The following is a 27,986-nucleotide window of genomic DNA, read 5'->3' as shown; positions in this document are numbered from 1 at the left end:
CATTTTTAGTTCTCCTCAAGTCCTGGAGCACTTTCAACATAGGGACATTCAGGGCTTTTTCATATTAAAATTTTCCAATCACATCAATTCTTGCTTCAGTGATTCAGTTTTATAGTCCTGAGTATTTTGGCACCTATCTGAAACCACAACCCATCGCGACTGCAGAAAGTATGACTTATTTTGATGTCTTTGATCTGATTTTATGTATTTGATCTAAGCCTGCCTTATAGAAAGAAAATGCACTGGGTGGCCATTTCTGTTCAATACAAAGGGGAACGAGAAGTTATTGGTCCCTTTCAGGAGACCAGAGGGAGGGGTCCTCCAGAGTATTGGAGACCCAGTCATTGAGTAAATTGTTTAAACAGTCCTTAAGATGCATCCTGAAACCCAGATCTCACCCCTTACTGAGAATGTGTCCTAACTGTCAGGGGATGGTGAATTGATGAATATTTCATAAATGCTGAATTATTTTCTGCACTATCAAGTGGCCCCTCTAGGAGAAGGAACAAGTTCTACCTCTCCCTAGAACAGCCTCTTGCCTGGTCGTGGGAAGTGTATGAGTTTAAGTTTCTTCAGGAAGAAATAACTCAGAAAGCCTGTTTTAAAAGAAAATTAACTACCTTTATCACAACTGTCTTAATGTTTAGCACTACAGCCTTCTTTATATCGCCAGCCTTGTCCGTGGTATAATAGAAAGAATACGTGAGCATTACAAATACTTGTGGAATCAAACGAGTTTATGAAGGATATTCATTGTATGCTAAATAAGATTTAGGAAGATATTTAGAAATGGGGTATAAGCTAAAGGAAAACATTTTAAGAAATAAGTGATAGCCCTTACTGTAGATTCATGAAGATCTGACATAAAAAATACCTATTTGATTATTACCTACTTTCCTACGTTACTGAAAAACTGATCCCTACTGTCTGAGTTTAAATTATTTTAGCACAGCACTTGCATTACTGTCCTCAGAGATTATTTCATAGAGTGATAGATGTCATTGGTGGGAAATGTTTCCTGATACCCAGCTGAAATATTTTCCTGCTCAGTTGTGCTTCGTTGCTTCTGTGGTGTGAGCTGGTGAAACCACATTGCAGCAAATAGACTGGTGCCAGTTCATACCAGCTGGAGAAGCAGCCATAGTCTCTCTATTCTGCCTCAGATGAGTTTTCTCTTTTTCATGAATCTCTCCTCAGATGCTTTAAGATATTTATGCCTTCCTGCAGCCTTGGGAATCATTCAGTCCAACTGCACACTTTTAGTTCCCATAAACTTTGTCCCATCAACATTTTAATGCTTTCTTCTAATAAAAGTACTGTCAGATTTGTTTTTTTGCTTATTACTGCTAATATATCAGGAGAGCTTAAGGAAGGAACAAGAGACTAGCAGTGTTTTACAGGACCTGAATTTCTGCTGTGGATGTTGTGGTACTATACAGGAATGTTGCACTATGGTATACAATGGTGTATATGGGACTATACACCACCACTTAGCATAGAAAGATAAAAAAACTAACGCTGGCCAGGTGATCACTAGCTTAACATCGATCCTTATCAGATATTCTCAGTGATTTGTGCTAATGACCAGCATTTTTCTTTTGGGACTTATCCACCCCAAAGGGGATAATACTGTGGTRATTTCTTGGTTAGAAACTTTTTAGCTACTTTCTTTCTGTATCACATATTTGATACATAATTTAGAAATTGCCTATAAATTAAGGTGCCTGAATCAAATAATACAATATCATTAGCATTTCCCTTTCTCAGTGTCAAGTGTTATTTATCAGTTTTGAGGCTATTTGGTTTAATTTAAAGTCTTGTGTTGTTGTGGTACTTATTTCATGGACCAAGTACATTTTCTGGAAAATGCTTTTACAGAATTAGGGTTCAAAAAAGTGTGGTAAATATGAACATACATACATACATATATATATATTTGTATATATATATAAACATTAAATTGATTCTGTTTGGAGATAATGGATAGATAGAACCCTGAGGCTATTGCCTTTATACCACTGACATCTTATATCACCAGGAATGAACCTGGCTGGCTGTTACCACAAAAACTTCCCTTCCATAAGAGGCAGAGAAATGTAATTGGTTTTGTAGCATTGCATACATTAATCTCAAGGGCTCTCAGTATATTTTATTACAATTGCAGTTGACTGATAGAGATTAACCTTATGCTAAGCTCTATAAATGCAAAACCCAGTCTTAGATGGCACTTAGAATAAAGATTAGTTATGTAATTAATTTGTACAAGCTTAATAAGTGATTTTTGTAGAGGTTGGTTAAGCAGCCATATTAGAGTCTGACAAATTAATACATTACTTCTGACCATCTATGATACTTATGGTGCACTTTCAGCTTCCACAAGGCATGGTGCTCCTGATTTTGGACAGCCTAGAGAATGTATCTTGCAAACTGACTACATTTAAACTCTTTAAAGCATCAACTTCTTGAGGTAATAATATTGTTAACACCTTTATCAATGATACATCAAATCCTTTAGCACCTGTCTGTAAGCTTTGCTTATGTGACTTATATAAGGAAAAGGATATCCACGCCAAAAAAAAAAAAAAAATGTTGTCCTGCAATCTCTTGCAAAGAGTAGGCTGTAATGTATCTCTGTATATAGTACAATCAGTGTCAAATATTGCAAAATAATGGCTAGCTTTTTTTACAGTGTAGTCTTCTGTTTCTTGATTTGGGAGGATCTTGCTCATGATTTGACCAGGTTTCTATCAGAAGATCCCACTAGAATAATTTCATAGTTAAAGAAAGCTTAATATGTAAGTAGGGAGAAATCACACCAGTGAACACAGCCCAAGTCCACCCAATTTTTTTTTCCTTTTTAGAGAAAGCAAGAACAATAGGTCTCTATCAGACCTTGCATAAACGTTTCATTAAAGTACTTTGGACAAAATTTGAGGACATGTGCTTTCTTCACTGAAATCATTAGCAAAAATCTCAGAGGCACCACTGGTCTTAGCATTTCCATCCCACCTCTTCACCACCTCAGAACTCATTCATTGGTTTTGGTACATCCATACCCTTCACTTTGAGACAAGAACAGGATGTTCGGTGACCATGACGTGGGTGTCCATCACCACCACTGTAGTCAATGGTCACTGGAGCTGCTTTAAGTAGATGTGAAATAACTAGGAGTACTTCCGAGTTGTTAGACAGCGATTTTAAATTCGAACAATTTAGGGATTAGTCTTTCCTGAGGGTGAATCTTGGGTTCAGAAAAGCTATACTGGTTCTTTAAATGATACTTCTATTTTTATAAAGAAATGTTATAAGGAAATTATTACAGCTGTCACAGCTGGAAACCAAAGTTAAGCTAGAATGATGGTACAAAAGGCAACGTCTCCTTTATTCACAAAAATGAAATGTGTCTCCTGGATGCTTCTGCTGGGATTCTTTAACTTTTATAAAAACTTCATAGGGAACAAATCTGTAAAATGATTTCAAGGTTCTTGTGTATATAATCAAATATTGCTGTTACACTGCCATTTAAATTTTATCACAGTAATAGGTACTATGTGTGTTACCTTGAAGTTGAGGTCTTTTGCTAATATAAAAAAGATTTGAATGTCTAACTACAGTCATTGCTAGTCTTTTATTATATCTAAATTTGGCAAAATCTTAGTTTGTTTGCAGTCCTTGAAGTTTTTTTTTTGTTGTTTATTCATCACCTTCTTAAGCTAGATAACCTTGGTATCCTAGCTTTCTGTAGAAAAGCATATTGATAAGTGTTTTCTAGAAAGACTTGACATGAGTTAGGTTGATCTTGGCTGAGAGAGATGTATAGCATATGTACTACATTATCAGTACACGTTTTAGCTGTTGACAGTGACAGAAGCAAGCTGACATTAATGCATCTTGATAAGTGATACTGCTATTACTAGTGTCAGTTTTATCATTAACTACTCAAAACATTGACCTAGAACTCTTGATTTGATGTTGTAATAAACTTGATATATATTAATGTACATTCCACATTGATTTCTTCATGACATATTCCTTGACAGTAATACAATTATTGTATATTGCTACAGTTCGCTTGTTGGCATTGCCCTCAACATTTGTTTCAGAAGACAAGAATCTGATGTTTATTTATTTATTTATTTATTTATTTTTAAATGATAGAGGTGGCATTTATTGGTTTGGATATGAAATGCCTCATGATTAACATTTTCTTATGAGACTGTCATATAATTAATTGCCAAAAATTCAAGGTGTTACAAACAGATTCAACAGTCAAGACTTCCTGTTCTTCCAAAGAACGGAAAAACAATTTCAGATGTTTCCATCCAAATTAGGTTTAAATATCTGCAAAAGCATAAATTTTCTAATGACAGTGGAATTGTGGTATTACTTGTAAAATATAATGACTGATGTGTCTTTAAAATGTTAGCCATTCAATAGCAGTTTAAAATTAATTAGGAGATGCTAACTTGTAAAACTGAATATTCCATACCAAAATAGTAGGCTGATTTAACAGGGACATTCTGGAAAAAACACTGCAAACTGCATGACCCCAAAGGCACCAAAATGCAGGAATTTTGGGAGACTGTAACTGACATGGACTCTGAATGGATAATGAGAATCTGAGCTGTAAAGGTATAATTTGCACAAGTCCATGATTACTTACCACTCTGAGTCTCACTGGAATTGATTTGCCCAAAGATATTAAACTTATTTCCATCATGTGACTGCTATGGAAGAATAAAATAAGTGTGGGATTTTCTCAAGAGCAGATATGATCTAGGAACACAAGAAATTTGAACAGAAAAGATCTTCTCTGAGCACTGGAAGGTGTCCACAGGCACATGTGCTCCTAAGTCATTCAGGGTAGAACCACCAAGGGCCTTACTTCAGTGCTGCATTGCCTTTGCAACATGAAATTTTGGGAGCTTTGGGGTCTGTTGCAATCCCCAGGCGGTGCTGCATGTATTCTCCCTTTATAGCACATGGGGCCGTAGGGGCAGTGTCTTTAAAGGGATGGGTGCAAGCACCTCTGTCCATGCTCCACAGCCTCTGGATGTGAGCTGCTTTGGTCTGGAAGGTGAACAGCTTTGTTCGTACAGTGCTCTGCCATACTTATTAAATTAAGTGACTCATTACATGATTAGCTTGAGTTTCACCTGGCTACTGACGCCAAGCTGGCTCATGTCTCCTGAGCTTGGCCTAGATAGGACTCACTTGCATCTGTCTGCAGGAGTCACTGAGGAAGGTTACCCCGATGGAGCAGTAATAGGGAGCTGCCTCAGGGAGCCCTCAGGAGATGCCAGCTACAGAAAAGAAGAGGCCCTTAAATCCTGGCCCTTAAAGCCTGTAAGAGTCTACCTCTGGGCCATGGGGAAGCAGTTTGTCCTGTTCGGTGTTCTCAGCTTTGATTCCTTCCAAATTTAGGCCTCTAAACTAGATATTAATTTTCTAAGAGAATAAAAAACTGCCATATGGGATCAACCAGAGTGCCATTTTGTCCAGTGTCCTCTTTCAGACTGTGGCCAATAGCTGATGCCTGGAGAAAAGGATGAGAATAAGACGAGCATATGGGGACTTGAAGTCAGATCTCTCGATTTTCAGAATTACAATACCTTATTATTAGGCACAGAGCCTAAGAGTGAGTTTCTCCTAATGAAAGTCTTTCATGTTTTTAAATAATAGAACGTCCACTGGACCAGAGAGGAATGTGAGAGACAAAGTTTGCTATCTATTGTCTAGGATACAAATTCAGGATTTGGGATACCCAGTTTCTAATTCCTGCTCCAGTCATTAACTAACCAGTTATAATCTACTTTTAGAATCAGTTTGGCAGAATTACCTGCAACGGTCACCCTGAGATACCACATAAACTGATGCTTAGGAAGTTCACCTGGCAGGTACGAAAGCCCATGATCTAAACCAAAAGGATGATGTGGTTGGATGCAATTGTGGTGGTGGCAGGGGTTGCTCAGAGGCACATCCCATCCCCCAAGACAGGGCAAAGAGCCCAGGAGGCTTGAGATTGGGTCCACAACTGCCCCAGCCTCCACGTCCCACCTCTTAGTAAGGATCCCTTAGTGCAGTTTTGAAAACAAGATTTTAATCTCCTGGATGACTCATCATCTTGTGGACCATTTTGTTTAAAGATGAAGAGATCTCCTTTGTTCGCTTCCTGTCTGATACAAGAATATTCTAGATCACCTAGAAGAGCAATTTAGTGACAGTTTCCTGTCCTCCAGGTGAGGACCTAACCCCCAGCTGATGGATATAAAAACAGGCACGTGCTCCCACTCCCAACAGGTTGCCCTCTGTTGAGTGTTTCAAAATTTTTTTACATTTGATGGCAGAAACTAACAGCAAACTAATATTTGGTGACATTTTTGTACATCCTCCTTTGCTGCCATATAAGTAAACTGTATTATTTGCTTTTACCTGAAATGCTTGGCCTACCTTTGGATATTCCTCAGAAATGTTGTGCCTTTATTGTCTTTCAGACTTAATTTTTCTATAATCATATGTTGTTTTTTTCTAAGGAAAAAAAATTAATGTCTGTGCACTGAACCAGCACTGTTTAGTCTCCCACAAGGTCTGTGTGTGGAGACTAGGTTCATAGACATTGCACTGATGCTGCAGAAGGGTGAATTTAATCTGAACGGAAAAAAATGAAACACAAAGCTTTATCAGAAGGTTTGTTTATCTTGACAAGCAGTGACAATGAAGAATGCAGCATATAGACATTTTTACAGAGAATATATTTTCCAAGTGCACATTTGCACACCATGTATCTGAAAGTGCTGACAAAGCAAAAAAGCTGATTATATTAAAATCGATACAGGGTTGATGCTGATGACTAAGAAATCTTGCAAGAAAGTCCTTTGTGATGTTTCAGGCTCGTTTTGGCACCTATTAGAGGTCACAAGATTGAAAATGCTCAACAAGCACATTCTAACGAGCTACCCTTTGTTAGTGGAAACGCACTTTCAACCTACCTAGGGCAGAAGTAAAGGCAGGCTATTTAAATACACCCATTTTCTTCCCAGGCATTTTGTTTTATTTTGCAGTTGCAGATGTCCAACAGTACATAGATGGTGGGTTCACTATCTGTATCTCAGCTGACAGATAATAACTTTTTAAAATAGACACATTCACTCACAGTCATGTGAACATGCTTCAAGATAGCTAAGCTGAATTTGGATGAGACAAGTGACTTTTGAAGGGTGCCACTTAGGTAATTACTTGAGTTGAAACATGCCAGTCACTTAGAATTGGGGGGTTTTTTTGACATGAATTGGTATATTTATTGTAGGACTGTGTCCTTAATTAGTCTTCATGGAACGAAGGGTGTGTTTCAAGTAGGCAGGTGCAAACATATATGCCTTCACAAAACTTTTCTCTTTTTTTTACATGAACTTAAAAACTTCATAAAAATTGGCTCAAAATCTAAATGTTTCCTTGGTAACTAAAGAAAAAAGTCCTCTAGAGTTTCATGTGAGCCAAGCCTGATTTATTTTAATAGGACTTCCTACAAGTACATAGTCTGCTGCCATGGCTATTTGCAAGAGCAGATCCCAAATTCTTGACACTTTGCTTCCACTCATTTAGCATTCTCCTGCCTTTCATTTTAGGTGCTCGCATACACAGTCACACACACACATACACACACACTTTCTACAGAAAGGATGCTAAAATCTTAATCCTGAATGCTCTGATGAATGATCGAGGTCCTAGTAATCCATGGGGAAAATGTAATGAATAAGAAATAGTTTGTGTCCTGTGTAGCTGACAAGGAGCTCTGAAGCAGACGTGAATTTATTTTTGTTGCAGAAATCCCTGCACAACCTTCTTTCTGCTGAATTCTGCTAGAACAGCTAAGGGCATGTACAGCCTTAATTTTTGTGTTTATTTATCACTAGTAAGAAGCAAAACAAAAGTCCCCTGATAATTACTTGAAATCTATATGTGACAATGTATGTTCCTCAAATATATTGTTTTGCAGGAAGAATAAAGTCATTGCAGGCTGATGACAGCTTCTTAGTTCAAACACTTCACCTGCAGCCTTCTCATTTGTGAACTTTAGGTGCTCTGGTGGGTCTCAGCTGTTCTGTGATAAAAAGTGGGCGCCAGTTAATGCTTCAGAACAAAAGATGTCCTTTTAAGAGAGGTCTAAAGCTCCTTGATTGCTCATCAAATGTACATCTTCCACCCAAGGCCTCAACTTAAGGATTTTTGCACTGATTGCTTCCCCAGCCTAGAAGGTCATATCGCCATTATAATGTTCAGTGCCTGGGTTTGCTATTTCTGGCTAGGAAAAGAACTTTATCTCAAGAAAAGTTTCAACCTTTAGAAATTTGCTTTGGGAAATTTGTTAATTAAGGATGATATCTTTTTAAACTTTTACACTGAAAAGCACATCTGAGAAAGTGTCATCTGCAGACAGCTAATTACCAAGTGGTTGAAGCATTCATCAGCCCTGTAGGAAACCTGGGGCACATCTCCACCTTGTCTTTCGAACAGAGGCATATTCAGAAGTAGTTATTTCTGTCTGTCTCTCCTCCTACCCAGTCCACACTAGTCAGTCCATCCTACATTCAAGGATCCTTTCACAAAAAAGTGAGTAAAAACAAATGTGTTCTGTTAAGAGATTGATGTTCAAGCAAACTGACATTTTATGTGGAAGAAAATATTTAAATGAAAAATTCTTGGTCCACTTCAGTACTGCAAGGGAGATGAGATTTTCTACGTATAATGGCAATACAGCGAACACAACATTTGACTTCTACTGAAATTAAAAGCAATCTTTGGAATGTTTGAAATGTTACAAGCTACTCGTATATTCAGTAATTTTGTACAAGAATCTTTTCTGTCAAGCAGAGAAAAAATAAGTACTCGATACAAGATAACTTTTGAGTCACTTCCAAAAATAACTTGTTTTATTTCCTTAATTTTCAAACTTTTTTTCTCAGTGCCAGTTTCTGGCTAATTAACAAACAAGACCTAACAAGCAGGGCATATGCAAAATCAGAGAGTAGAGTTGTAAAGACTTATCAATATGAGGTAACTGCTTTTTTGATAAACTACAGTGGCCATTACACTGTGGCCATTACAGTGGCCACATTTCCTTTAAAACTTAGAGAAAGGGCATTTCAGAGAAAAGGACTGATCCTGCAGGTACATGTGCCTTGCACTTTTCTTGAGTGGCTGAGCTCTCCCATTGCTTCTGCTGTAAATAATACCTCAGCTGGATAATGTTTGCAAGATTGAGCTCCTAATTATTTTTTTCCCGAGGAAACAGCTGTAATCAGAAGGAATGTAAAATTTACTACCATGAAAAAGACAAAATTTGTCAGAAACAGTACACCAAAGCCCTTTTCTTAAAAGCTAAGTTAAAACAATTTTAAAATAACCTGAAGATTTACTACAAAGCATACATAAATAAAATTAGACTGAATTGCCAATACTTTACTGTTAAGATGTTCTTAACTGCATGACTTACAGTTTTAGGGGTCTTTTTATTACTTATACTTTGAGCTTAGATATTGTGTAAACCTTTGGAAACTGTTTCAGAAGACATTGATTTTGGAGCTTTCAGATTGCATGATGCTTTTTGCATACAGATGTGAAAACTTTATTACAAGCACTTGTGATTTTTTGATATTGTTCATAGGACATATAAAATCTGGGATAAAGAATTCTGTCAAGAGTTCTTGGCTGAAACATAGGAAGGAGAGTTTCATTAAGTCCAAATAAGTTTATCATCTATAAATCTTCTAAGTTGTCAGAACATTGGGTGAGAAAGTAATATATGAGTTATAGGGTCTTTCCTCTTGAATTTAAATGAAGGATTTATTTTTGGTGTCTAGTTTAATGACCCATGCTAGTGGAAATTAAAACTTTGAATAATATCTCAAAATAACAAATGGATAACTGAAACATTCTAAGTTTTTTAATATTTGAATTTACCTCTTAATTTCTACTGTTTGAATTACAGTCTTCATTTCCATCTAAAAGTTTTCAGGAGATAGGTGAAAAATAGCAAGCTATCTCTGTTGGCAACAAACTGTGCAAATATAATATCATTTTTCAGAGCTTTTGAAGTTGACTCTTCCTTAAAGTTGAGGCTGTTACTTGTTCTTCAATCAAATCAAACTCTTATCGTAATAATGTAGATGTAATTGTAAGCATGCTGATAAATGGTACTTTTCTATTTCTAATGTGACAGAAATAATGTTTACTTGGCATCTGAGATGTGTTTCTTTCCTTTCTAAAGCTGAGGCTAAGCTCAGAAATCATATCCATTTTTACTCAGTTCTCAGGTAAAATTTGCCTTACTGCAAGTAATTCTCAGCAAAGAACTGCCCCAAATGGTAACAATTTGTCACTTCTTCTGAAGTCTGGCAGGACTTTCTCTTTCAGCAGAAGGAGGCAGAAGGTCTCCTCAATCCTTACATTGCAGAATATTCCAGTAAGCAAGCAACGTTCTCCCTAACTCTGGCAGCCCTGCTCTTAGGAAACCACAAGGTCATCCACTATTGAGGCTAAAGGAATAAATGTCTGTTTGAGAGGCTGCAGAATTTTAGAATATAAATATTATAATGTGAAGCACAGAGTATGTGTCTGACTGTAGCTAATACAAATACATAGCCCAAGATAACTATGACTTGAAAAACATGCCTGAAAGAATCAAAAGCAGTTGCTTGACAAGATGAGAGAAAGGCTACATCCCATGTGACATATGTTAGCTATGTGATTTAATGCGCAACTTGAAGGCAGCCAGTTTTTCCTGGTGATGAAGGTAGATTAAGGACCTGTATGGAATAGATTGGAATTGCTTTCAGAATCAGTTTTGATAGCGCTGAGTTTATTTTGGGGAATTATAGGAAATGTGAGCTTTGAAATGTTTAATCAGATGAAAATGCTTATAAAATCTCTCAAATAGTAGTGCTGGCAATAAATGAACTAAATTGCTTCTTTAATCTAAAACTATGATTATTCTATCCATGACTTCCTTCAATTGCTTAGAGTGAAGATGCTACACGAAAGTTTAAATACATAGGAATCAATCACTGAATCCTTCTTTGTTGCTACATGAAAACTACTTTGTTACTACATGGAAAAGTGTTTTCTGCTACCTTGTCTGCTCTATGCTTACGCTAAAAACTTTAGAAGAAAATCTGGATAGGAAGTGAATGACAATGTGTAGCTTTTGTTCATTAAAAATAAGTCATCTGCCCTTTTTAAAATGCTGTGATGCTTTTCATTAGTTTATAGTATCTATAGAGATAATGTTATTTACACATTTTTAGCTGGAAGTTTTTCAGCTGAAAGAATACTTTGAAAGATAACTTTGATTGGATTTTGCTCACATTTGGAAGATTTTTCTTTAGGAACCTGGCATTAGTAGCATATGTGATCATGAAAATGAGCCTGAATACACTGCATCTTCTCACTTTCTGGAGGCCTGCTTCAGATGCTGTAAACTTTAGATGCCATAATTTAAATGTAGTTTGCAAACGGGAAATGGAGAGAAGAGTGACCAAGAGAAACCTGGGTAATGAGAGATTAGCAGGGATGACATAAAAAGAGAAAGGAAAGAATTACTGATCAGTGGACATGTTAACTGACAGTGAAATATAAGACCGAGAGTGTAAGGCTAGACAGAAGAAAAACCTGGTTATGAAAGTAAACAACATCATTTACACTTCTGTTTTTGCAGGAATATGACTTGGAGGGTCAAAGCAGAACCTGACAAAGCTAAAGATGTCAATCATAATGGAATTGTCCTAGTTACAGAGAGCTTCTTGGTTGTATTCAAATGGGGATTTTGATAGATGCCATATGTCGGTCTTACATAAGGAAATGGGAGAGGTGAAAGTTGTTCTAAGCTATAAGGCTAGCATTTGCTAACTATGTATGATATATTCAGCTAAAGTAGTCAAGAAATGTTATGTGAGTGTAGGGTATCTGGGAATATACGGTGAAAACTGAAGTTGCAGTTAGCTATGGATTGCCAGAATATTTTGATATAGACAAGGTTATGGGTACTTGCTCAAGATTGCACAGGAAGCCTGAGGCAGAGCTGAGTATACAATTCAGTTTGCAGGCTGCCCAGATTTATCGACTAAAGAGATTATGCTTGTTCCTGGTACAAAATGTACAGTCTCCTGTGGAAAATCTGCTTCTATTCCTTCTCCTACACTCTAAAATATCTGAGGAATGGTGCATGATTGTATTTAGCTGCCTGATTATTCCAGTGTTCAGAACTGAAAATAATTTTTTTGATGAGACAAAGTCAAGTTTGTAAAATGACAATTCTTCACAAAAATGCTTTTGTCAAAAAAAAAGAAAAAGAAAAAAAAGACTTAATTAGAACAAGTGTAGCTATTCTTCCAAGTAGATGTGAATTTCTGTGAAAATGACCCTGACACTGTTAAAGATGCAGTATATTTGGCATCTGGGAAAATTAAAGCTCAGGTTAAATGTTTAGAGACAGCTGCCTTTTAATGATTAGCAAAGAGAGGAAAACAAAAACCTAAGTTTATCACCCTGTCCTCCTGTGAACATATGGAAGAAGCAAACAGCTACTCATATTTACAGTTTTGTATGATTGCAGCTGAGTGCTTGAATAATTACTCTTTGTAGCCAGCATTCTTCTGGGCCCACGCAGACCTACTCAGAAAATAGCTTTGTAAAAGGATCTCTGAAAAATCATTGCTGAGGAGGGAAAAATAGGACCTCTTCTTCAGTTTTATCACACACATTTCTTCACTGCTTAAAAAGTTCATTTCTCATATTCCTCCAAGCTGTGCTCTACACATTGCAGACAGCAGACAGGGGAAAGAGACATCTGTATTATCAGCCCACTGAGTTTTCCTGGCAGAGAACAGGTAAGAACACTTGTGGAGAGGCTCCTATCGATCCCTTGTGAAATCCCTTGGCAGGTATGGGTTCTCATATGAAGCCTATTGCTGATTATACAGGGGGAGACAACCCATTCCTTAACAGAGAAAAATGCCAGCTGCCTCCACCTATGGTCATTTAAAGAACTGAAAATTTATCCTCTGATATTTTTCCAAAATACTCTATGTATCTCCAATACAACGTCAATGAGAACACCTCCAGATTCAGTCCTCTTCTCCATGAAATGGAGTCCCGGGACCTGGGCTAGCTGGTGCTGTAAGACGTTCGCTGCTGCCTGGTGGAATGGCAGAAGATAAACTGAACTCCTCAGTCTGGTCATATAAGAGTGGATCAAGATTAAGGTTTTAATTTTCATTTTATGAAATCTCTTATAGCATCTGATTTGTTTTTAATACCATTTTCTGGCTGATCAAAAAGCTGAAAAAGCCAGATACCAGATAGCTTTCTTGAAAATCTTATCTGAGAGTATGTTATGATCAATTAGGGAGATAATTTTTAAGTGTGAAAGCTGTACTATTATCTGTCATAGATATATAGGTGTCAGATGCATCACCTTTGAAAATCTAAGCTGTACAGCTGAACCTTTTTCTTTATATCCCTTGGTTTCCTGCTCCAAAATGTAGCTCCTTAGCAAGAAAAATGCCCAGACACAAAATGTAGCAGTTTGGGAAAGAAGATATCTATTGAAAATGTCATGCTTCAGAGTTTTAAAAGAAATGAAAATAAAAGTTTTGTAATAGTGGAAGAATCTGAACACAGGAGACAACTTGATAGGATCTGTGCTACCAAGAGCAAATCACATCAACCTTTTATTTTCCCCTGTCAGATCAATTATTTTTAAATGAAAAGTTTCTTTCCAATTAAACCAAACTTGGCCAAAATGGTTTAACCCTCAAAAAACCTTACTTCTTTAAGTTTTCAAAAATGAAAATGTGTTTTGGGTGTTTTTTTTTTTTTGAGGGACCTGAAAAAGATATCCAAAAATTAAATATACTTTTAACACTGTTTAGCTGAGAATAAACTGAAATAATAAAAGAGGGAATGAGAGAAAAGGGAAAATTTCAGGGAACAAGAGACAGTCAAAATAAAGAAGGAGAGTGCTGTAAGTGGAAAGCACATGCATAAGCCTCTACAGGATGTCCCAGAGTAACAGCATCTCTCTGCTTTTTTATGCTCACTTAAGCAAGCACAGGTGGAGCTGTTTTTTTGTATTTGGGGGGGGTGGGGTGCAGGTGATGACAGGAACTATTAATCTGATGCAGAGAGAACAGGCATATTCAAGTCATCCGGAGGTAGCTGGAGTCTCAGCGTGAGGAGCGTGTTTCCCTGTTTTTTAAACTCTGTCTTGCCTCCCCTCCTGGAGAGGGGCAGTTTGCTTTGCTGAAAGTGCTATAAGTGACAATGAATTTGAGCCGAAACCTGTGGTCCTTCAGGTCTGAGGAGCGTTTTTTTTAGGATAAGAGCTACTGTGCCAGGTGGCGGTGGCGTGACAGGCTGTGATTGGTCATTTCTTGTTGCAGAAAGCCCAAACTTGGATCACAGGGGCATTTAAAATCTGTGCTGAGGTATCGTGGATAGGGTTATACCTGGGGAAACTTACAGAGACTCAGTGTGGCAGCATCTGCTTAAAGCTGCTAAAGAGTTTGTGCCAATGATGAGTTCACTGTAAGCCACAGCTCATGGAGACCCCCCCGTAGCTCAGCACACCCTCACTGAAGTCCACRAAGGGTTTCACACACCACCGCAAACCCGGAGCCATTTAAAGCACCCCTCAAAAACTTATCTGCTAAAGTGAAGATGTACCAGTACTTTTTTCTTCAGTTATGTATAAATAAAGCAGGAAGGTAGTTCCTCAAAAATGATCAGACATGTTGTGTGAATGGGAAACCCTCTCATATCTGCTGCATCCAAATTAGTACTGAACCTCCAGGGTGGGCTACAAGACCAGACACCTTGTGCAACTTATGCGGGCTAGAGAAACTGTGTGTTAGGGCAGGATTGGCTCACGCTTGCGRGGGCAAGCGCTGTGTGCTGCTGCATGGACAGGGAGCTGGTCGCACTGAAATCCCACGGGCATTCAACTCCTCAGGTGTCTTTCTTTGGAAACCAGAGTGCATGTGGCTGATGCATACCGCCATAAAATTGAGGTTCCTTGTTAACATCGTTCCCCAAGACTGATCTCTAAACTCTGACAGCTACAAGCACAGTTTATTTCTATTCCCAGTGCTTGATTTGATAATTATATCTGCTTACTGATAGAGGCAGCTTTTGGGAAAAGAAAATAGGGAAAATTATGTCATACACATTTATGAAACTGTGTTCAGAGAATACTGCAAGTAGGACAGCAGCAGTGTGGGACTCTGTTGCAGGACTGAAATCACTAGCAACTTTTACAGCAAAACCATCATTCCAGGTTAATGTTAGATTTTGCACTGAATAATTGAGGTGGATTTACCCTCAAAAGGACTGGAAGACTGAGATCACTTGTACCTTGCTGCTGTTTTGCTAAGGCTGCTAAGCAGGCTGCAGTCTTTTTGATGGTCGGAAGAATTATCACAATGTTGTATAAGTATATACATGTGTATATCTATGTGTCTGTCTGTGTATGTGTACACACTAGTATATATACTGTACATATGAACTCCTAAGTCCAGTACCCAAGCATAGGTGCAGCTGTTTTTACATATCTACAGGCACTGGACTTAGCAGTCAGAACATGCACTGAGAAATGGGAGACTTGAGACTAAGTTTTCTGATAAGCAACAGGCATGCTAGACAACACCAAAATTTTGTAATTTTCTTTTGCAATCAGCTTCCAAGCTTTTCCAGTCTACTATTTTCAACCCTTTGCTGCCTTCCACACAAGACCAGAGTGGCCAGCCTGGTCACCCTGTGGAAAAACCAGGCAAAATCACAGAAGCAGCCTCTCTGGGTCGTTTCTGATTGATCAGCGCAGCAACCTGAATGCCAGATGGTGCGAAGGGGACAGTGACCCCAGCTGAGGGGTGGCTGGAGGCAGGCTCAGCGTGGGAGCGCCCACCTGGAGACTGCCCCAGGGCCTGAGTATGGGTGAGGGCCAAGAGCAGCTGGGGGGGTCTTACTGCAGGGCTGGTTTTAGCTTGGAAGATGTTGCTTCCTAGGAGTTTCAGGAGACTAGAGCAACTAAGGGCTTTAAGGGTCCCAGTGGTACCTAAAACATACACCCAGGTCCTCTTAGGGCCTACCATTGTACAAGCTTTTAGTCAAGCTGCACTTAATTAAGTTAATTAAATGTGACAGGCAGGATGTTTTACTCCCCCATTGCAAAGGATGAAATTAAAGGTTATATTTGCTTACTTTACACCATGCTTATTTGCATCTGTGCAGACCAGTACGAAAGAGCAATTATGGTTGTATAAAGTCTGCTGTGCTGAAGAGCTAATTAAAATGATTCTTGAATAGAAATATTTCAGCTGCATGAACTCTTGCATTTAAAATAATAGATTAAAATTTTTTACTACATTTCATTGTCTCTTTCTAGAACTTTTTACACATTAATTTTCAAAAAATATTTTTCTGTGTGAGTTTTAGTGTGTTCTGCTGTATGGAAAGAGGCAAAATGATTTATTCAAGATGATACAATGTGTACATAACAGAGCTAGGCGAGCAGCTTGGGAAACATCCTGGACCACAGCTGTCAATGGGAATTTTGGCACAAACTGCAGTGGAGCTGTAATTTCATCCTGGACTTTTGGAACGGTTTTAGCTTTTCCACTGAAGTTTCAGAGCTATAAGGCTGGTGTTCAGATGATCATCTGAGGCTGTTTGCAAAAGGTTTTAGATAAGCCAGAGCTCATATTATGAAATAATCAGCTAATCTATATTTTGTTACTATGATAGCTATGATAAGTCAGGAAATGAAAATATGCTGAAGATTCTTACACTTCATTAACTGATAATTTCATTTGTAACAGACTGGCCTTGTTCTCTGCCTCCAGGAGGAGACAATATCTATTCCGTGGTTTGAGTTTACTTTGAACACAGGAAAGGAGCCTGAGAGGAGGTTGCGCAGTGCAGGGCATGTTTTAGGGTGGTTCCTCTCGCTGGCTGTGCGTGACGATTTAGCTGTGCTCTGTGTGTTGGAGCTATATTTAGCGCGCAGGAATTGCAGGCATGTGAACTTGAACTCTGACCAAGTCTGCACATCAGTCAGCATATTTCCATGTTATGATACACACATTTGTTATTTTGCTATTACTAATGCATATATTCCCTTTTCTGTCCTTTAAGCAAGTAAAGAAATAGCCTCAAAAGGAAGCACTTTGTACCTCAGTAGTGAGATTTTCTCAGAGTGTTATTTTATTAGTGAAATTACTTGCATTAGAAAATCAGTGGAAGAAGTGGTAATGTGAACCAGCAGATTCAATTTCATGTTAACAATCTGTATTCCAGAAGGAAATCCACGATAGGACCTCAGTTTAAGTCGCAAAACAGGCAGCATGCTGAATGCATAAAGACGGAGGGAATTACATAAAAGTGCTCATTTGTCTTCATAAAGTACCCAAGACAGTAAATGTGCTCTACAAGTAAGGAGTTTAGATGCCATGGTAATAAAAATAATACTTAATATAATTTAATTTGCTACTCTTAGGCCAGTTGTAAATTGAAGGCATGAATTATGCAACAAACCTGCCTGTAAATTAATGACATCATAGAAAATTGTGGAAGTCATCTAGAATAAGTTTCTCCTCTTGAAACTACTAAGCAGCATATCATACAGAAGCTTATATCCCCAAATGGATATTCAAATATTATTTATATTAATTCCTATAATTGATATTCTTCAAATAAATAAATAAATGAAAGGATAAAATTAAAGCCAAGCAATTATTTCATTGTACATAAAGTTGATCATATAATATAAAACAGGATTAATTAGTATTAACTTGAATTGATGTTGCAGATTATATTTTCCAGCCACAGTAACTCCTTTGATTCAAGTGAATGAAAACAGCAGGAAATCTCTGGCATTGAATCCTTCTGCTGTCATTTCTGGGTCTAGAACAAAGAGGATATTTTGCAAGAAGGTCTCACATAAATATTTTGTTATAGTTTAAGGCTATTTTTCTACTTTTTATGCATATATGTCAGAGTAGCTATTAGCAGATAAAATTAAATCCTCTAAGTCCATCCTGATCATTTTCTTCAGCTCTTCAAGGATAGAAATATCAGCCAAAAAGATACAGTAGATGAAATGATTAGATGAAAAAAGGTGAAAAGCCTTTCTCTTCCCCCCCCCCCAAAAAAAAAGTATGTAAGTGATCCTTTTGCTTCTCATTGTCTCATTTTTACATTTTCCTTCCTTTTCTGGAAAAAATAGGAGAAATGAGTAAAAACTGAAGGTCACAGTGCTAAAACCTATTGAAAATTTTGAAATAGGTAGTAGGAAAATGTTCTACTTTTTTAGTTTAAGGAATTATAAATAAAAAAGCATTTTAAATATTAAAAAATAATAGAGTATTGTTATTTTTTTTCTGAAATCAGTAAATGGAAACAACCACTTAAAAGATATTTTTAAACAAAAATTTTTCTTTTTGGTCTTTTCTTTTGCTAATGGAAACATTTAGGTTTTCTGACCAGTCTTGTGCTGCTCGCTCATGGTCTAGGTTTCTATGCTGCAGCCTACATTGCATGACTGGTTTTACCTGCTAGAAGTCCCTGTTTCCTATGAGTATGAGTGAATCTAAGAGCAGTGCATTCCTATACACTGCTTCACACAGTATCTGGCTACTGAAAACTTTCTGTAATGCAGTAATTCCATTTGCTGGTTTACACATTTTAAACTTTAGCAAAAATAAAATATACTAGGGGATATAACTAATGCTGTGCTTTAATGGCATCTTCCAGTTAAAAAAAAAATATATTCTAGCTTGTATATATTTATATATGTTTTTCAAGCTTAATACTAGCTTGGAATCAGTTCTGATGACTGTTTCTATGATGCGTTTAGGACAAATGCAGTAAAAAGTTCTTCATTGTGCTCTTTCATTTTTCCACCAAAGCATTAACATTAGGAGTGCAGGATGATAGACAGTGCAGAATTAGGCTCTGGGAATTCTGGGGGAGTGTTGGCAAGATCTCCCCCTCTCAATAATCTGGATCCTCATGACTTTCTTGTTTGCATTTCCTCATTACAAATATATAGTTAAAGTACTGGGAGTTTAGTTATACTAATACATTTGATTAGAATTTTCTATAATTCTGCTTGTGTGGGGGCTTGCTATTTGTACACTTTTTCCTTTCTCTCTTCCTTTTTCTGTTGTAAGGAATATTTTGTGCTGAGAGATATTACTCTCTGACACAAGAATACTCACTGCTACAAAATAACTAATGTCAAGTATCAAACAAGTGCATGACAAGAGGGTGAGGTAGGAAGGGAAAATGCTAGTGAAGATGACTGAGGTAGCCAGAGTCACTAGCTGCATTTCTTGACTGAAGCTRGAAGATGAAAGTCCAGCCACAGAGCTGCAGGAAAGCAAAGGCCATCTCCAGCTGATGTCAGCGGAGACGCAGGTGCGATGTAAGACCATGATGGATGGTGTGAGCTGTACCTAAATCAATCTAATATGAGAGATGCTGCTGTCTGAGGGCAGGTAATCCTACTTCTTCAGAAGTACCTTTGGGGACAGCGGGCACTGGGGTGGTGTCTGTGGCCTGGGCTCCATGCCAGGGACCTGCTCTTGCCAGCTAATAAGTACGTGCTTGAGCACTTTGGATACTCTGTGAACTTGTAGCATGAGCAAGGATGATGTATTTATCCTGCCAGCTTTACATTTGAAAATTGTATCACTGTCTTATGACAAATACAGGTCAGACTTGGGTACCTTGGCTGCTGAGAGAAGGACAGAGCTATATTGTTCCTCCCTCAAGTAAAATGTCATCCAGCATAGAATACCGCTCCAGGAAAACACTGTTCCAGTGCAATATGGAGCAGACACCCCTCTGCCACTGGTTCAGGCTGAGCATCATGTGCTCCTGTGCTTGGCCCCCTCTGTGAAGTGAGGGGAGGAAATCAGGAGACCATCTTTTCCCTCTGTCACTGTCATTCACATAGTGAATAGTGTAAAGTAACTTATCCAGGTGAGCTTGTGAATATAGAACTGAGATGGCTCCATTTATTCAGATGTTTATTTCACTTTCAGAATTAGAAGTGGGCACCTGGAAATTTGTTGTGTGTGTGGCTCAGAGAACAAGATTTTCTCCTAAACTGTAGAGAAAACAGCCATGTGCAGTGTTTGTATAAATAACCCGCCTCTGTTTCACACAGGCCCTCTAGGAGACAGCTTTCAGACAGTGGAATTAACATTCATTTAATTTTTTTAAAACCTGAAAATCTGTGCCTGTCATTTTTAGTATTCCAGTCACCACAAGACTCAGTCATGTGAATGTATTTCACTGTGTTACATAATTGCTATTTGCTTATAGATGCAAATTACAAAGAAGCATAATGAGAGTCAGAGTTTTCAAATTTATGTTTGAATTTAAACAAACAAGCAAATAAAATAGTCAAAGCAATAGATTCCCGTTGTTCTGTAACAGTGTAATTCAACCCAAGTTCAAGGCTCTGGGTGTTAGAGTTTCTTGAAAAATAAATTAACAACTACAGACTTTAAATCAGCTGWTAAAACAAGGAAAAATGGTAAAAATCCCATAGTTTTGACTCATCAAGAAGGATTTTATACCCCAACCAGTAGTGGGAAAATCAGTGGGTCTGGTTCAGTAGTTTGGGATGGGCTGTGGTTCACCATACCTGCCACTTTGTCAAACTCTTCACAGTTCCTCTCCCTCATAATTGGCGAAGCACCTCAGAGGTTTTCCATTGACTTATTTTTCCAGTCTGATATCTTCTACGAAAAGGGTAGAAGTGATTGGAGAGCACTGTGAACGTCGACCTGAATGTTTAGGTGAAGGCACTGTCTCTTGTCTCTCTTCTCCTCTGTGTATTCAGTGTCCTAAGGGAAACGTATGTGAGGAAGGAGAAATGAGAAGACAGACATGCATAGCTGGTGTATGTGGCTGAATAGCCTAAAGAAAATGGAGGGAAGTCTCTTCCTTGAAGCAGAATTCATCCCAGATATTGCTCAGAATTAGCTGCATTTGTATTACAAAGTATAAACAAGTTTTCCTTTCTTTTTTGCCGATGAAATGTTTTTCCAATTTGTTATAAGTTGTTAAGCAAAGTACTCTAGGGCGCTATATTACTTCCAGATACAGCAGTAGGTTTACCCTGTTGGTCTACTAAAGTGGAGTTAAAGAATGATAAAAGCAGCCTGAAGTGAACAGAATTTAGTTCTCTGTTTCCAGTCAGGGAGATGTAAAGAACACCAAATTACTGAACAAATTTTCTCCTGTCCTCTGCACCAGACCACTAGAATATATACAGTGTTGATGGATATGATTAGGTATGATGGCTATGGGCGCTTTGGTCGATGTAAAAAAGATCTTATGATTTGTATATAATATACATTGACCTGATACAAGACCTGTTGACCAGTATAGTTAATAATAGGCTTGTAAGTTATGTAGATGAACTAATTCATACAAATGATGTATGTTGTTTCATATTTCAAAATAGTCTTTATCCAGACAAAAAAGCTGAATTAATTATGCATTTTGTAGATCTCTTCCCATGAATCCGGAACCAAGCCACTGACCTTCACATTTGTTCCATCCATTGGACGACTTCCAACTCATTTTGAGGTTGTAGATGTCTCTAAGTTCCTTGTAAGACTCCCAGAGGAGCCAAAGGATCTGAGCTGTCAAGAAATTACATATAAGGTAGAATTTTACTTATGTTTATTTTGTTTACTTATGTTTGTTTTGCCACTTTCTGAAAAGATATGGAAAATTCTGTCCTGAGCATCCTTGAACAATGCTCTTTGCCTTCAACTAATTCTTGGCTCGTGCTTGATTTTAAATTCCATGCTTACCAGAGATGCAGAAACATTGCCCAAGAGAAGGCTGGTGTCTGCTCAACACTCTGCTTTGCCTTCAGAAGAGCTTATATTGGGGGTGAAGCAAACCCTTTCCCCTTTCAATAATCTCCTCTGCCAGTCACGCAATGTTGCATTCTTGGCAGAGAGAGGGGATGACTTCCTGATCTCCACAGGTGCAAAGGCGGTGTGAGGGGAGCACTGTCACACGGAAATCCACCACGACTTGGTCGCTGGATCCTGCTTTCAGTAAATGCCAGTGCTGTGGCTGCCAGCTAAGGTGCCAGTCCCTTTCATAACTGCGTAGTAATACATCAGTCAAAGGGAAAACCTGTTTTTTCTTTCTGAATGCTTGTCCCAATGACTTCCTGTGACAGCGAAACTCAGGACCCACMGTACCACATTTCTGGTTCTTCTGCCTTTAGCCAGCCCACAGTGTTTGTTACTCCTTCATTCTTTCCTGCCTCACACCACATGTTGCCTCTTATTTTATTCCATGCTATTTAAAAGGAAACTAGAACCCTCAAGTTAATTTTAATGCTTACGGTGCTTTTTTGCTCTTGTGTAAGAGCTCCTTCCCTGGGACGTAGCTGGGGCTGCAGTTCTTGTTGCACTCCCACGTAAATGGAGCTTCACAAGAGCTTATAGCTCTCTGACCTGAACATGTTTCAGCATTGCCAGAGGCCCATCTTGCCAAAAATGGATTAAGTCTGGGCAGAGAGTGGACATGTTTGAAGAGACATACATTGAAATATTATCCTCAGGATGAAAACGTTCGTTAGTTACACTCCAACTGTTCAGTATTGGTTTTGCTATAAGCAGTGTCCCAGGTAAAACAAAATTAGGTATTACTGACATTTGTCCCACTCTTTTTGTTCTAACATGTGACTAGACAGAGAAAACTTTCCTAACAAGAAATGCAGTACTGAGACCTTCACAGCACTTTTTACTCTCTTTTCTAAACTGTCTAGAACCTGGCCAACATTCCCCCCCCCCAAAAAAAAAAAAAAACACAACAAAAAACAAACCCACAACAACAGCAGATATTGCAAATAACACCCCCAAACCCACACTTGTGGTATCTACCTTTATGTTCCAGGGGTTTTATTTGTTTACTTTTTACAGAACTAAGTTTCAGGAATTCCTGGGACTGTTGGTGGAAATTTGTCCTTATGGTATGTTCTTCAAGCAGGATTCAAATTTGAGCCCCATCTACAGGATTTCTTTTGCAGTACACAATATTTCTATTCCTTTGCCTGATTCCTCCTTCAAGAGAAATATTATTTGCCCTGGCAGGTTCAATATCAAATGGTTCGATGATGCACACATCATATGTCCAGCTTGCACTATTCCTGCTCTTATTCAAAGTGTGCTTGAGAACTTTCATACTGGTAAAGGAAAGCACAAAAATATGTAGAACAACTGTGGTCTGTGCTGCAGTGCTTACTCTTAAACATACAGTAAACCTCTCTGACCTCAGATTCTTTGTTTGCCCTTTTCAGAGAATGCCCCGGCTTCAAGGCCTTTGTTTCTTCATTAATATGTATAGGTTTTGTCCTAGATTTTTCTGTCAGACTCCTCTGAGAAGTATTGTCTGCCTCCATGGATCTCACAGTTAGGATCCTTCCCATCATGTCTGGTGTAGTTGGGTCTGACGGCTCATTCGGCTTGATTGCACCCCTCTTTTCAGGTCCAGCACGATTCCCAACACCAGATTCGGGCTATCATTTTGCTCCAAGCCTCCTGCTGCTGCGTTATGTTGCTGGAAAGGCAGCCAGTGGATCCCTCTGAAACAAACCCACAGCATCAGCTGGCTGGGCAGTGGGAGGGACGGACGGCCTGGAAGAGGGGGTGCACCGGTGTGCGGCAGGGTAGCCAGTGTCTGCTCAGGGCTGAAGCCCGAATTCTTCATTCACCTTCTGCACTGTTGGTAGCATGGTGTCAGCCACTGCTGCAAGCCAAAATTACCTCTCAATTCAAATGAGAAATGCAGCTAATTTAGATTTCTTTCTTTATGTCTTTTGCAGTCAAACACAGTCTCTGATGAGCTGGCCTTGAAGAGCGGAGCCAGGCAAGACAGCGTGCACCCTGTTCATACAGACAGCAGCCAAAAGATTTTCCAGCCCCCAAGCTGTAACTCAAACAGAGGAGAAATGCAGGCGAATGACCTTTTTAAGGCTGAGTTTATCCTGATTACAGACTCCGGTGAAGAAGATGAAGTAGCCACTGCCTCGAACAGTGCTCAGCAGGCTCCCAACGGCTACGGGCCCATCAGCGCCCGGCTGCTGGCTGCATCCCATGTGTCTGCTGGCGGTGAGGCAAAAAAACCTCCTGTTGATTTGCATGGTTCAAGTGCTACGCCTTCCCACAGCACTACTGATCAGCAAAAACAGCAGGTAACCTATTCTTTAAACTTTACAGCTAACCCTTGCTTGCCAAAGTTTTCAGGACTCAGTTTCACTGAGTCACTTTTTAAAGCAACTTGGCCAATTTTTTTTTTAACTAGGATTTTTATTAGTCAGTTCTTTAATAAGGAATAGTCCCTGCCCTTATGACTTACTACTGCCTCTCTCTATAGCTCTGATGTATAAATGGAACAGGTAATGCAGATCTATTATTCTTTCCTTTCTTTCTGTTTTGAGCAGCTCATCAAGACAGAAAGTTAATCAGATGGTGTTAGATTCCCAGCTAGACTAAATTGGCCCAGGTCATTGAAATCAATAGAGCCTGGAGATCATTTGAATTATTAGCATCTGGCTTCCCAAGCTGAGGTTTTTCTCAGGACCAGGTGCAGCCCTTTACACTAGAGAAAGAGGCTGTAAAATCCTATTATTCTATGTGTTAGTTAGCACTGACTTTGCACAGGTGTAAAGGACTAACGAAGACGAAAGGTCTATTTTAGAGATCTGTATAAGACATACGACCTCAGATTTATTGAAATTTCAAATCCCCAAAGGGAGAATTCAAAAAACAATGTTAGAAATGTTTCATTTGGAAGATGCATGAATCTGATTAACTGTATAAAAAGTTAATGTTTCACATCTTGGAGAGGGCATTGATACCCTTTCCTCAGGGTGTATATGCAGTGGAAAAACTCTCTTAAGCAAAATAGCAACAACTTTCTCACATGGAGTAGATTCAGGCATTTCCTTTGACCTCAGTGGTGTTTCCCTGCAGTTGAAAAAGAAATTCTTCACCAATATTTTAAGGAAAAAGAAAGAGCGTTTACTTTGTCTCTGAAAATGAATAGGACTTCCTGTCTTGTGCTCAAATACTTGTATTACTCAGTGTTTTTATCAAATTCATTGTCAATTTTGATTGAGGAAATCCTGAATAAGAAAGGCGCTCTGTTCCAGGCTTCACAGCATTATGAAATATTCATATCTTCTTGTAGACTCCCAGTGAAGTCAGTGAGAATTTTACTTGAATAAGAAGTAAAGGGATAGCTCTATCTATTTAGGGGAAGCAGCCTGTAAAAGAGTAATTGTCCCAGGGAAACACAAATTTACTTCTGCAGTTTTCAGGATGTAGATTCTCTTAGGTTTAGTTGGGCAATTTCTTTAAAAACTATTATAAAAATTTTGTGGATTTCTTTTTAAGACTATACAGAAAAAAAATCATATGCAGTATCTTTCTTAACAAGTTTTTGATGACTTGACAAGTAAACAGGGATTTGCTTGGTTAAGTAACAGAAAATACAGACTTACTTGCATTGAACAAGGAATTAAAATCTAAATTTAGTAACCATTCAGCTGAATGTGAAGTGAGATAGTATACAATATGACTGATATATCTCTCACCTTTATTTGTAAGTCACAAATCCTTAGGACTGTACTTTCTCAGTCTTTATTTTCTAAATATCTCTTGCTGTATACATAACGCAAGGACGCTTTTACCAAGCTGCTTGTCGTTGATGTTCTGATTCTCATTCAGTGTTTACTTAGTCATCACTCTTTCTGGCTTACTGTTTATTGAAATATCAGTAATTTCTTTGTCCAGTGCCTGCCATCTGGTTTGGCTTTTCCAGACAAATCAGTCAAGAGCCCCTGCAAACTACTGTGGACCCCAGGAAGAATGCGTCTTTTCTGTCGGTAGAAACCAGACAACTATGGATGGCATCTATATTAGCTGGGTCTGGGCTCGGTCTGATTTACAGTGCGCTGCTCAGATATTTTGTCATCAGGTTCCCCAATCTCCAGCACTTATTTGTCTCTCTTTCTGACTCTCAGGTTGCAGGCTGAGGTAGGGAAAAAACTTTATTTTTTCCTTTCTATAATCAAATTCTACTGAGACCAAAGCATGGTTTAATGGCACCAGGATAGACATCATCAAGCCACATCCTCTCCCACACATATTTTTGCCTTCTGGGCATCCCACTTTGCCAGTTTTCTGCCCTTTTCCTGTTTCACCAGCACATCTCAGGGGCATTGCTGGTATAAATAGTCATTTCCTCTGTGCCCTTCCATAGCATTACTGGAAGTGTGATTTCACCAGAAAGACCAGTTATCTTGTGTCCAGCTCAGTTCTGCCATTTCAAATATGTTGAGGGTCTCCTGGACAAGACTGGATAACAAGATTAAGCCCTGGTTAATGTTGTTGGGATCTATGAGGCATCAGGACCTTTTTCAAGTTCCTTTTTCCTTTCGTGTTAAGATTGCCACACCTATTTTGACTTTCTTTATAAATCTTTGAGAAACACGCCTAAGATGGTCCTGAGTAGAGAAGAAGGCTTGTAATTGAATAATAGACTGCATGAACATGAATACGCTTCTGTCACTCACTTCCTTGGCACTAATCTGGTAGAACTAAAAAATTGTTTTTAAAACGGTAGAGAAACTGAACAGAATAAAAAGGCAAAATAAATTTCTCATCAGTAAACCAGAAACTCTTTTTCACCAAATGGTAATGTCTTTTGCATGCCTTTAGGAAATGTCTTACATATTTTGTGATGTAAGATAAATTGGTGTCTAAAACTCATTTCTAACTGTTACTACGCAAAAAAGGATAGTTGATACAATGGCAATTTTCATAGAATATTTCAGTTGCATTATAGAGTATATCCTTTAGTGTAAGGACTGTGAGTAATAAAATTATTTTGAAAGATGTGAATGCTACTTATATTATCCCACTCATTTGGATGAAGTTAAGATATAATTCATGCACATATGGTGTTTTGGGTTCCAACAATGAAGTTAATTACCTCAAAGGAAGGCTATGTTTAGGTTACATGGCTTACAGTCTAGTAAGTATACTAGAAATGTCAGGTGCAAAGGGAGTGTGAAAGAGCTCTTGCCCTCAGAGCTGAGGTCAAAAGACTTCATGCAAGATGAGTTTTCTCTGACCAAATGTAGGCTGTTTCCTGCTACCTCCTTTATAGACAACATTTACAGAATGGATCATCCTAAAGTTAATGTATGCTTGGCCACACACACAGTAGGTCAGTTACCATACTGTTGGTGATGTGATACAAGTTCATGCCCTAGCTTACTACTGTGACTTATTTGCCTGCTCATGTGCACATACAGATACAGTAAATGTGAAATTTATTGAAATGTGACAGGAAGAGATTGCTCCCTTTTTATTTTTGCACTTACACCATGATTAGCAATCTCTGAAGAAGGTGGTGAAATAGAGATTCTCTCTCAGTGATGCGAATGGGCATAGCCACAGACAATGTTTCTTTGGGTTTACAAGTAGCCATTTAACTGCTTTAAGCAAAATACATTTTTCCTGTCCCCTCTCCTGTAAATAGCTCTGCAGAGCAATCTCTAGAAATATTGCCTTCCTGATTCTGTTGCCCTGAGAACAGGCACAGTTTGTCTGTGAGATGACACTTTACACCTGTGGCTGGGAAATAGGCGTGCAAAGAAGAAAAACAGGAATTTGAGAAACAAGAGTCTTTAAAAAAGCCTAGGCTTCTTTGTAAGAGAAAAAGAGGTAGTTAAAAAGACATAGAATAGCATGTGTGTATTGCATGATGGGTAGAGGTTGTTAAGAAGGATGAGCAAGGATGAAGAGGAGGTGGAGTCATACCTTGTGTTAAAGAGCTCCATGACAGTGCAGAGTTCCAGCTAGAAATAGATGTTCCTGTTGAGA

This window comes from Apteryx rowi, unplaced genomic scaffold (genome assembly GCF_003343035.1).
Source record: "Apteryx rowi isolate R43461 unplaced genomic scaffold, aptRow1 scaffold_383, whole genome shotgun sequence".
In the NCBI taxonomy this organism is placed as follows: Eukaryota; Metazoa; Chordata; class Aves; order Apterygiformes; family Apterygidae; genus Apteryx; species Apteryx rowi.
This window is presented reverse-complemented; position numbering follows the sequence as displayed.